Here is a 13,354-nt window from a genome sequence, read left to right on the forward strand (position 1 = left end):
GCAACGATGCAAGATGGCGAAGCCAGCAAAGAAGGCCTCGAGGCACAGGGACACACAGAGAACGCCCTGGACGAGGATAAAATAACTAAAACCTTTTTGCAAACAGCGCTGGAAGAACAATCACAGAAATTGATTACGAACTGGCAACACTCAGTGGACTCCTTGAGAAAAGATGTCCAAGAACTGGGGAAACGCACTTCACATGTGGAATCCAAAATGGAGACCTTTGCCACAGCTCACAATGATCTGGCCTCCCATGTAGAGAAGCTGGAAAAAAAGCTGGAAGCAACAGAGGTCAAACTCACAGACATTGAAGACAGGGCACGCAGGAACAATTTGCGCCTACGAGGGGTCCCCGAGAATATAGCACCAGAAAATCTACAAGCATACGCAAGAGGCCTGTTCAAGGCCTACGCGCCGGATATACCGGCCGACATGATGTTAATAGATAGAATACACCGCCTACCCAGACCGAAGTTCCTGCCAGACACAGCACCGAGAGATGTGCTATTACGTGCACATTATTTTCATATTAAAGAATTAATTTTGAAAGCAAGCCGCGACAAAGGAACGCCGCCGGTGGACTACCCGGACATCAAGATATTTGCGGACATATCAGCCTCCACTCTACGCAGAAGGAAAGACTTTTCCCAGGTCGCGGACATACTGAGGGCGCAAGGATTACGCTTTCGTTGGGGATACCTGACGAAGATGCTGGTCACCAAGGGAGGAACCATACACAGCTTCGCTTCACCAGAAGAGGGCCTCCGCAAACTACGAGCATGGGGACTGACAGAGCTCTTACCGGGGCCCACGGTAAACCCGACAGACCGACTGCCGCTGGAGTGGAAGGCTGCTTCACCGCGGTGAGGAGAGATCTAATCCGCAAGTATTCTGCACCATAATCATTTCCACAGCCAGACAGCACTATGTTTAGAATCTTCCTGGACTATAATACCCACTGTTTAGTTGCAAACTTTGATGCTCTAATGTTTTATAATTTTGTTCCATGTGTCCCCTCTCTGCACTGATATATGTTAATGTAAAAAGATAGATAACATGTGCTTCATGATAGGTTAACCTTAGCACCACAGTGACTACAGGCAGATAGGCTATCATTTTAATTGCACCCCAAAGTTACATACTATGATAGAAGAGTAAACTAACAAAATATCTCCAGTTCTCCCCACGTTGGGGACGAGAATTCTAATGAACAAACTGTGTAGATAGCTAATAAAGGCGGGAAACTTAGCTGACAAATAAGGAGTTGGAATGTAAGGGGACTTAAGTATCACACAGAATAAGAGACACCAGGGCATAGATAGGATTTTATATATATACAATGTACAGAATATGGTTTTCCAGCAAATATGATATGTATGCTTATGTTGTGAACCGACTGGTATAACCCTCAGACGGAATAAGGTTGTGAAGACTACTAGAGCCCAATATAGATCCCCAGCATTACCTATCACTGGCACCAGACCCTACAAGATGAAGGGATAATAATTCATATAGAGGCTTTTCCTCAACGCCCTAGCAACCGCATAGGTAGACCCAAAGCCACTAACTGGAACCACCAGTTCCTTACCCCATGGTACTACATATCAGTACCCAGCCTCCCCTAGGGGAGTTTTGTATATATCCCACCCTTACCCTTTCCTCAGTTACAACCCTTCCTACAGTTCTAAAATGGCCCAGTTGGCCGAAATTGATACATTGCCTTGTTTCCCATCAACAACTCTAACAAACCACCAAAAAAAACAGACATTGTTTAACCAAAGAAAAATACAAAACCTCATGCCCTGTTGTAGGCCATGTGCTCCGCACCACAGGGGGCCACACATATATGCAATAAACCAGAGCCCCAAAACCAGCGAACATACCCGAGTCCAGATGTTATACGGCACAAGCGCCCTCATAATATACTCCACTTAGTATGAAAATACAGACACTCAATGCAAGGGGACTCAACACGCCGCACAAAAGGAGGTTGCTTCTTAAATCCATGAAACAAGAACTCATAGACGTAATGTGTGTGCAAGAAACTCATTTCAAGCATAACAGGGTCCCGGAATTCGGTCAGAAGGACTACCCGTCCCAATACCACGCAACACATTCCTCTAAATCACGGGGGGTATCCTTTTTTTTTCATAAGTCGCTCACCTTTGAACTGCTACAAATTAAGAAAGATACGCACGGCAGGTATATTATAATACATTGCATCATCAATACGACCACATATACACTGGTAGGAGTATACAGCCCCAATTCAAACCAAAGAAACTTCTTACTTAAGGTCCTTAATAAAATTCCATCCCCACAAAGGGCATCAACAATACTGTGCGGAGACATCAATCATGTCATGCATCCGCTTGCGGATACATCGATAAACCCTAATGCACCCAGGGCCAAATCTCTACTAAAACAATGTAAAGCAATCTCTAAATTAACGTCAGACCACAACCTTTATGATGTGTGGAGAATACAACACCCCACCGAAAAAGGATACACATACTTCTCCCAAGTACACGAATCATTTTCCAGAATTGACATGATCCTAGTCACCAATACCATACTGCAAAAGGTCAAGCACAGCGAGATAGGGGACATAATATGGTCCGACCACGCCCCAACCTCCATAACACTTCAGTCCACTATAGACCACAGAGGTAGAGCCCCTTGGAAACTGAATGATGCACTAATACAAAATGAAAAGTTCTGTCTACAACTTAATAAAGAACTCCACGAGTACTTCCATAACAATTCGCTCCCAGAGCTCACACCCATAACTACATGGCAGGCGCATAAAGCAGTAATTAGGGGTTCGCTCATTAGTAGAGCGACCTATCTCAAAAAAGCTAGAGAATCCAAATACCGAGACTTATTAAAAACATTACAGGAGAAACAGTCCACCCAAATTAAAACGCCCTCATCAGACAATCTGCTGGAAATTGATAAAACTATGAAAACTAATAAATGAATTACTAGTGGAGGACACAGCTCATGCCCTCCAAAAACTAAAACTAAACCACTATACGCAGGGAAACAAAGCTGGGAAAGCATTAGCATCCTTGCTCAGACAAAAGCAATCCCACTCCAAAATAGCATATATGCACACTAAAGCAGGGGGTAGGACGTACCACCCGCAAGAAATTCTCGCGGAGATGGCAGAGTTCTACACCTCCCTATATAATTTGAAAAAGGACCCCCTAACACATCAACCAAATGATATAGAGATACAAAACTTCTTATCGCGGATGAAGTTACCCACACTATCCCTAGAAGAACAACACACACTAAATGAAACGATAACCATAACTGAAATCCAACAAATTATTAAATCACTACCACACGGCAAATCGCCGGGGCCGGACGGCTTCACCAACTCCTATTATAAAAAAATTTAGCAATACCCTAGGCCCACATTTGGTGGAATCGTTCAACCAGATACTTGCCACAGGAATCATGCCACAGGACATGCTGATGGCAAACATAGTAACTCTGCCCAAACCGGGAAAGCCACCAAACAAGCCACAGAACCTCCGCCCCATATCATTACTCAACACAGACACAAAAATCTTGGCTAAACTTTTTGCCAATCGAATGGCATCTGTGATTCCTAAGATCATCAGAAATGACCAAGTGGGCTTTGCTAGTGGAAGGCAAGGGGCAGATGGTACACGAAAACTGTATGACCTACTATACTCCAAACAACAAAAGAGGGGACCTTGTGTGCACCTGTCACTAGACGCAGAAAAAGCGTTTGACAGGTTGCACTGGGACTTCCTCAAGGCAGTACTGAACAAATTCCAATTCCCGAATAAATTGCTCAATCTAATATTAGCACTATACTCCGTACCCTCAGCTAGAGTAACAAACAGCGGATTCGCGTCACAGCCATTCCAGATAACGAACGGCACGCGACAAGGCTGTCCGCTATCCCCAATTCTATATATCTTGGCGTTGGAACCGTTGTTACAAGCAATAAGGGAAGATAAACAAATAACAGGTATATCAAAAGGAGATGAGGAATATAAAATTACCGCATTCGCAGATGACATAATGCTATCACTAACCAACCCAATGGTGTCAATGCCAGCCTTCCACAAATTATTAGGAACTTATAGCGCATGTTCGTACTATAAACTAAACCTTACAAAGACCCAAGCCATGTGCTTCCACACTTCAGCTGACTTAGAAAAAACCCTTCAACACTCATTTCACTTTGAGTGGAGGCAAGACCACTTAACGTTCCTTGGAATAAAGTTTCCGAAACTCACACAGAAAATATTTAAGGCCAACCACCTCCCTCTGTTCCATACAATTAAACACCAAATAATGAACTGGAAAAACAAATATGTATCATGGACAGGTAGAATAGCCGCAGTAAAAATGCTGATACTACCCAAACTGCAATACCTGTTTAGAACCATCCCCATGCCTCTTCCAGCCACTTATCTAAAAGAAGTCCAAAATGTCCTTGGCAAGTTCATCTGGGCCAATAAGCGACCTAGAGTGGCAGCATCCACGTTATATCAACCCCAAAAGAAAGGAGGTATGGGTATCCCGAACATAGAGCATTATTACAGGGCGGCACTCATTACCCCCCTAGTGACAGCCTTTCGGTCTCATTCCTCACCTCCACAATGGGTACAAATAGAAGCGGCTCATACCGAGGGTTTTGAAATCGCCACTATAGCTGGGATAAACAAACGATTCAGGCGAAAATTCCCACATATGTGTTCTACGACATCCCTAACACTGAAAGAATGGGACAAATACATGAAAATCACTAACCCAAATGACGGGATACTCCCATTCATGTTGCTCCAATCCTTTGAATTATTAATACCACATATCAACATCAAAGGGTGGCATGACAAGGGGCTAAAATTCACCCATCAAATAATAAAAGAGGGGGACCCCACTCCCTATCCAAAGCTAAGACAGGACTTCAATCTCCCAAACAATGCGGAATTCGCATATAGACAAATAATCTCATGGATTTCAAAACATACAACGACCAAACATGCTTCACCACCAATTGACAAAATACGGGAGATAGCACTACTATGCCAAACCACGAAGACATCCGTGGGTATAATGTCCAGAATCTATCATAGTTATCAACCACATATAGAGTTGCGCAAACTGACCTTCATAAAGAAATGGGAGCAAGATATAGGTAGGCATATACCGGACGTAGAGTGGCAGAGGATCTTTACGGCCAATAGACAATTCTCACTATGTACTGCTCACACGGAAATCTCTAAAAAAAATGCTATATAGATGGCACATAGTTCCAGCCAAAATGAAGGTCATAGACCCTAAACATTCGGGGGCATGCTGGAGATGTGGGTATGCCGTGGGAGACGTTTGGCACATGTGGTGGAGCTGCCCAGATATCGCAAAACTATGGAATTTCGCCAAAGCACTCATACAAAATGTAGGGGGCATAAAGATCCCACTCTCACCAGAAATTTTCCTATTACAGCACTTCCCACTGGAAATATCTAAAACACATAGGTATCTTATCTTCCATGTAACAGTAACCATTATGTCAGCTATCGCCAAGGCATGGCTTAAGAAGGAGGCACCTCTCATAGAAACCTGTATGGAGCACCTAGATATGACACGTATTTACGAATGCCAAACTAGGGCTTTTCAAACCCCCAAAAGATTCTGGGTGGAAGCGTGGGAATTATGGGACAACTACAAGACTCTCCAGACCGGAGGCCAAAGCGTGGGCAGTGAGAGATAAACCACAACACCCTAAAGCTCGCCCAACAACAACAACAGAGACAAGACTAAACCAATGGGAACAACAGACCCCCCCCTTCCAAGTTTCCCCCCTCCTTCCCTCCTCGCCAACCCTTCCCCGCCTAACCATTTATCCTAAGTTACCCCTATAGCATGACTATACAATATAAAATTGGTACAAACTGACAGTGGGAAAACAACAAACCCGACAGAGTTGAAACTCCCAATACCGACCATAAGAATGACATAAGGTATTATGGACTTGAAATATACCACAAGAATAAAGGATATAAATATCACGAAATCAACTATCAGATGTATATGTTTAGACACAACTCTGCACAATGCTGAAAGTGTAAATTGTATATACTGTCTGTGTACCATATAAACTGTCAATAAAAAAAATAAAAAATAAAAAAAAAAAGTATCTATCAGACCAGCTTGACTGATCAGATTGTTTAGAAAATTTTCATCATATTTTAAATTTGTATAATTACTATTTCGATCTTCTTTATTTACCACACAGTTAAAATCACCCCCCATAATTAACACTTTGGATGTGAAACAATATGGTTTTACACTTAAAAACACTTTCTTCCTACCTGCTATTATCTGAGGAGCATATATATATTAATTATTCGATATCTCACATCATTAAGTGTAAAATCTAACAAAAGGCATCTACCTGAAACAATTTCCACTATCCGATCAATTTTAAAATCACAGTTCTTAAACAAAATACCCACACCATCATAACTTTCCAGTCCAAATGACCAATAAGATGGGCCCATTGTCCATTCTCTTTTAGCACAAAAAACCTGGCTATTATTTCTTAATCTTGTCTCCTGTAATAAACACACATCAAATGATTGTTCTTTCAGAAAAGTATAGAGTAAGTCTCTACTCTCTTTTAATCTCAAACTGTTAACATTAAGCGAGCATATATGTAAAGTCATGAAATCCAAGAAGACTCAGCGCTTCTTCTTTACTGCTCCTATATTGTCACCCTGAGATCCCCATCGTTTTATTGAAACAGAGGCAGTTGCTTCTTCTTCACAAATCAACTGCAATTCCTCTGTGGATCGCCTTTTCCAGAGAGATCCTTCACTCTGTTTAAACTCCATGGCATCTTCACTAGGTTTGTCCAGGATAGCATAGCGACCAGCAGTTATTTCAAATGATGAAAGCATCTGAGGAGGTTTTTGTGACTCACAAGAACCTGGTATTTTAATTTCTTCTTGTGCTTTCCTTGCACCAACTGAAATTCTTCATTGTTTTTTTCTGGTACTGGACCCTTTTCAACATTTAATGGAGATTGTATTTCCTTTACGTCTTTCCTTAAGATGTTTTCTGGCTCAGTAATGTCATCTTTCTGTGGCTCATTTGTATCTTGTTTCTCAGTTGAATTGGACTCTTCCATTGCTTCAGTAAGTATGATTTCCAAATCTAGCACACAGTCGTTTATCTTATTATGGTGTGCTTCTGGGCACTCTCTAAAGGTGTGACCTTGTACAGAACATAAGTTGCATATTACGTCCTGCTTGCATTCTGATCTCATATGGCCCAGACAGTTACATTGAGAGCACTTTATTTTATCACAGCAATAGGCCAAATGCCTTATTGACCCACATTTATAACAGCTTCTAGGCTGTCCTGGATAATAGCAGATGCCTCTGTCCGCACCAATAAAAAAACTGTGTGGTAAATGGTGAGTAACGCCCCCTGTCTGCCACAGTTTAACTTGCAGTTTCCATCCACCAATTCCATAGCCCAATCACATCATAAATCTTTTGTGGGTCACTCACAACTGTACAGTGTCTCTTTATCCAGTACATTATGTCATTTAAAGCCACTACTTCTGTCTGGAACTGGAGATTGATGGACACTGTAGCCTGTTTTGTGAGTGGGATAGCTTTTATGTTTTTCCAGATACCATCTGATTTCGTCCTATGGAAAATCTCCCAAAACATATCCAAGTTCTGCATCAGTTTAAAACTAATGTCAAATTGTCTTGATCCAGGAAAGTGAATAAATGCAAAAATTTCACTTGCAGAAAAACCCATGAATTCCATTAAGAGTTTGCGACCAATGAATATTCTGTCTGGAATGTCAGGTTCTGGTCCCGTGAACAACAGGCGTACTGCATTCTTCCGCTTAGATACATCTCCCCTTGATCTTGCTACATTTGAAAACAAATTCCCGCTTGCTGCAGGTTGTTGTACATTTACCTGGGAGCTGCTTTGTATGCTGGTTCCTATTCCCATTTTAGTACTTGAATCCGGTCCATGTTTTAGTCCTACTGCATTGCTAGAGCCAGTTCCAGATTGCAGATGACTATCTGGTGATTCCTCCAGATTCAGCTTTGCTGTGGAATTCCTGATTTGTGTCGTATCTCTTGCAATGCTTACACCAAGAGGTTTTTGCAAATCACTTTCTTTCTCTTGATCTGTTTCTTTCTCAATAAGCTTTTCCACAACACGCTTCATGCTCCTAGATCTCAGCTTATGGACAGTTATTTCATTTGTGCATTCAGATATGGCAATACTGAGGGCTGCTGGTTTAATGCACCCAGGTGAACTCTCAGGTTTACATTCAGCAGCAGCCTCTCCTGTTTGAGCAGGTAAAGTCACTGGGCACATTTTATCACTTAATTTCTTTATCATTACCCCTACTTGCTTGTCTTTAAGGGGTTGTGCTGGTACCTTCTTAATCCTTAATGGGTTTAACTTTTGCATTTTATAAAATTTTCTTTCCTCACCTTTTATTGCATTTTTCAGTTTTTCAATGTTTTCCTCTTTTACATCCATTGCCGTTTGTAGGGAGTTGATCTCCTCCTGGATCTGATCAATCTGCTGCAGTAAACCTTTTCTCTCAGATTCCTGGGTTACTTCATCCACTTTCTTCACCAAATCTTGCTTCTGCTTGTGCAAATCATCATACATTGCACATAAAGTCTGATAATTAGCAGAAGCATCTCCCAGTCTTTTGTCCAAAACCGTCAAAGCTTTACTAATTAAACTTTCCTTAAAATGTCTGCTTTCATTTGTTTGGGCTTCTTGGCCTTCCAACACCTCCAGGCCTGGGACTAGAGCAGGACTAGTATCTAGAACGCCAACACTCCCCCCTGGGTCTGAGGCCATCCTCAGTCCCCCTACAGGAGCTAAAACACATAGGAGTTATAGGGAGAGGTTGTATGGAGTAATAGGAGGAGTTATAGGGAGAGGCTATATGGAGTAATAGGAGACGTTTAATGGAGAGTATATATGGAGTAATAGGAGGAGTTATAGAGAGAGGTTATAGATAGAGGTTATATGGAGTAATAGGAGGAAATTTTTTTATTAAATTTTCTAACAACAAATTACAAAACAATGTTCAGTGTATCAAAAACATATACAAAAATACAATTAAAAACAGAATGTCATATCTATATTTTTCCAATAATCTGTAGTTTGTTCTTTTACATATACATCTTTTATGTCTTTGATTATCCGATTAATCACAGAATCTGTTGTTAAAATTATTTGTTTTGATGATTTTAGACACCTCGCTTGCCATAAATGATATATTACAATACAATTAATTGTACATGTAAAGTGCATTTGTTAATATTACCTGCCCATTTGAAAGCTCCATATACTAATTCAGCATATGACTGTCCTTTAAAATGGGATATTTTAAGAAGTATAGACATTTCTGTCCATATTGCTAAACTGAAGGGAAAGTCACACAAAAAATGAGACATTGTTTCTAATATCCCTGAACATTCTTCCCTCGGACAATTTCGTTCCTCTAGTTTTTTAAATTTCAAATTAGATCGAACGTATAATTTTCCTTGAAAACTAAGCCAAGTAACATCTCTCAATTTAACTGGTATTCTCGTGCTAGTAACATTCTGAATGGCTTTTTTCATTAAGGTATTAGGGCAGTCTTTTAAAACCAGCTGGGCACTATAGTACTTATTTAACAGAACATGATATAATTGTTTTCTATCTAGCCCAGTAATATCTTCATATGAAATTTGCCATCTCAGCAACAACTTTATACATTGCTGAGCATATAGAGAGCAATGTTTAACCTTACCAGACAATCTTTTGATCTTTACACCTCTTGCCCAAACTCTAACAAAGTGATTAATCTGGTTTTTATACAAGACTCCCCATAAATCTGTCCTACCAGATTTAAAAAAACTTAAATTCTTGGTTATAAACAAGAGATTGTAAAAAATTTCAGGACACAACATGCCTAATCCTCCATCTTTCCTATGGAGATATGAAATGTTACGTTTAACAATATTTAAACGATTTCCCCATATTAGCTGGAACAACAAACCGGTTATCTTAACCACTAAATTATCAGGTAATGGAAAGACAAAACTAGTATAAATAAAAATGGGAAATAAAAATCGTTTGATAGCTTGAATTTTCTTTTGGTAAGACCATTTCCAATTTTTCCATTTGTGTATTTTATCTGAGAATATTTTTAATTTATCATCCCAGTTTCTCTGGGCAATGTCTTCTACACATCCAAATGTAATACCCAACACTTTGATTGTTTTATCTTTTCTTTTAAAAGGGATTTGAAAAGCTTCCACATTATCCCCCAGCCACAATGCTTCACTTTTCTCCATATTAACCATAGAGTTTGAAATTTGAGAGTAACTTTTAAGTTCTCTTTGTAACAATTGGTTATCTACTTCTGATTTCAAAAAAACAGAAATATCATCTGCATAAGCACTAACTTTGACCCTCTCGGAAACACCTTCTACTTTCACTTCCAAACCTTCAAAATTATGGTTTCCTTTTATTTTTCTTAATAGAGGGTCAATGCTAAAAACATAAAGCAAAGGACTTATAGGACAACCCTGACGAACTCCAGACTCAACCTGAAAAGGGTCTCCCAAACTACCATTAATTAAAGGGAAACATATTGCTTCTTTATAGAGTATTTTCAACCATTTAGTAAAAGTATCAGGAATGCCATATCTCCGTAAAGTCTCAAATAAAAATTCATGGTGTACTCGGTCAAATGCTTTGGTTTGGTCTAGCCCTACCAAATAAATACCTTCTGTCTGCTGCTTAGCGTATTCTACCACCTCTCTTATTAGCAACAGTGTATCTTGTATGCTACGATTCTTAACTGCACACGACTGACATGGACTTACCAAAATTTCAGCCACCGCACTAAGCCTTATAAACATGACTTTTGCAAGAATTTTGTAATCGGTATTCAATAATGATAACGGACGCCAGTTCTTTGGCTCATTTAAATTACCACTTTTAAATAAAAGTACCAAAACTGAGGCATACTGTGAGGATGGCAACTGTCCCAGAGTTAGCACTTCGTTATATAGCACTACAAGGTCCGTTACCAAAAGATCTAAAAACACTTTATAAAACTCTGCAGTTATCCCATCCAATCCTGGACTTTTCTTCCCAACTAATGATTGAATGCTATTTCTAACTTCTTCCTCTGTTATAGGTTTAACCATGATCTCAGCATCCACTGCATTTAATACCGGATTATCAACATCTTGCAAATATTTTAAAATATTTTCATTTGCGATATGCTGTCTTGCAAACAATTGCTTATAGTATTTTGTGACAATATTTAAAATGTCCTTACTTTCTGTTTGTGTTTCACCATCTTGATCTACCAGTCCTGCCATGGCTTTCTTACATAGTTACATAGTTAGATAGCTGAAAAGAGACTTGCGTCCATCAAGTTCAGCCTTCCTCACACCTGTTTTTTGCTGTTGATCCAAAAGGCAAAAAAAAAAAAACAGTTTGAAGCACAATTTTGCAACAAGCTAGGACAAAAAATTCCTTCTTGACCCCAGAATGGCAGTCAGATTTATACTTGAATCAAGCAGTTATTACCCTTCATTGAAAGATTATATCCTTGAATATTCTGTCTTTGCAAGTATGCATCTAGTAGCTGTTTGAACATCTGTATGGACTCTGATAAAACCACTTCTTCAGGCAGAGAATTCCACATCCTGATTGTTCTTACAGTAAAAAAACCTTTCCTTTGCCTTAGACGAAATCTTCTTTCTTCCAGTCTAAACGCATGGCCTCGTGTCCTATGTAAAGTCCGGTTTGTGAATAGATTTCCACACAATGGTTTGTATTGGCCCCGAATATATTTGTATAATGTTATCATATCCCCTCTCAGGCGACGTTTTTCTAAACTAAATAGGTTTAAATTTGTTAACCTTTCTTCATAGCTGATATGTTCCATTCCTTTTATTAATTTTGTAGCCCGCCTCTGCACTTTTTCTAGTGCCATGATATCCTTCTTTAGAACAGGTGCCCAAAATTGCACAGCATATTCAATATGTGGTCTTACCAGTGATTTATAGAGAGGCAAAATGATATTCTCGTCCCGAGAATGAATGCCCTTTTTCATGCATGACAATACCTTACTGGCCTTGGCCACTGCTGATTGACATTGCACATTGTTGCATAGTTTGTTGTCTATAACAATTCCCAAGTCCTTTTCGTGTGTTGTTATCCCTAATTCACTTCCATTAAGGGTATACGTTGCTTGTGTATTCTTTACGCCGAAGTGCATAACTTTGCATTTTTCAACATTAAATTTCATCTGCCATTTGAGTGCCCAGTCCTCCAGTCTATCTAAATCCTTCTGCAGCAAAGTAATATCTTGCTCACATTATTTTACAAAGTTTTGTGTCATCTGCAAACACTGAAACATGACTTTCAATGCTGTCTTCAAGATCATTTATAAAAATATTAAATAGAAGGGGTCCCAGAACAGACCCCTGAGGGACACCACTTGCCACCTCTGTCCAGCTTGAAAATTTACCATTAACGACAACTCTTTGTATTCTGTTTTTAAGCCAATGTTCTACCCAAGAACAAGCATTTTCATCGAGACCGATTTCCTTGAGTTTGAACACTAATCTTTTGTGTGGAACTGTATCAAATGCCTTGGCAAAATCCAAATAGATCACATCCACTGCAACACCCTGATCTATACTTCTACTTACTTCTTCGTAGAACGCAATCAAGTTAGTTTGACATGACCTGTGCTTCATAAAACCGTGCTGATTTTTGCTGATAACCATATTCTTCTCAAGGAATTCTTGAATATTATCCCTTAATAACCTTTCAAATATTTTACCAGCCACAGAAGTTAAGCTCACAGGTCTATAATTTCCAGGCAAGGATTTTGAACCCTTTTTGAATATAGGAACCACATCTGCCTTCCTCCAATCCTCCGGAACACTTCCTGAAAGAAAAGAATCTTGAAAGATTAAAAACAGAGGTTCACTTATTTCTACACTTAGTTCCTTAACCCCTTAAGGACCAAACTTCTGGAATAAAAGGGAATCATGACATGTCACACACGTCATGTGTCCTTAAGGGGTTAAGTACACGTGGATGGATACCGTCAGGCCCTGGAGCTTTGTTTATATTAACTTTCTTTAGTTGCTGCAGCACATTGTCTTGAGTTAACCAATTACAATTATTCTGCAAGTTTTTAGTAGCAATCATTTGCACATCTATTGCCATGGGTTCTTCTTTAATATATACGGAGGAGAAATAGTTATTTAGAATTCCTGCCTTTTCTT

The sequence above is a fragment of the Pelobates fuscus genome, chromosome 3 (assembly GCF_036172605.1).
Source record: "Pelobates fuscus isolate aPelFus1 chromosome 3, aPelFus1.pri, whole genome shotgun sequence".
NCBI lineage: Eukaryota > Metazoa > Chordata > Amphibia > Anura > Pelobatidae > Pelobates > Pelobates fuscus.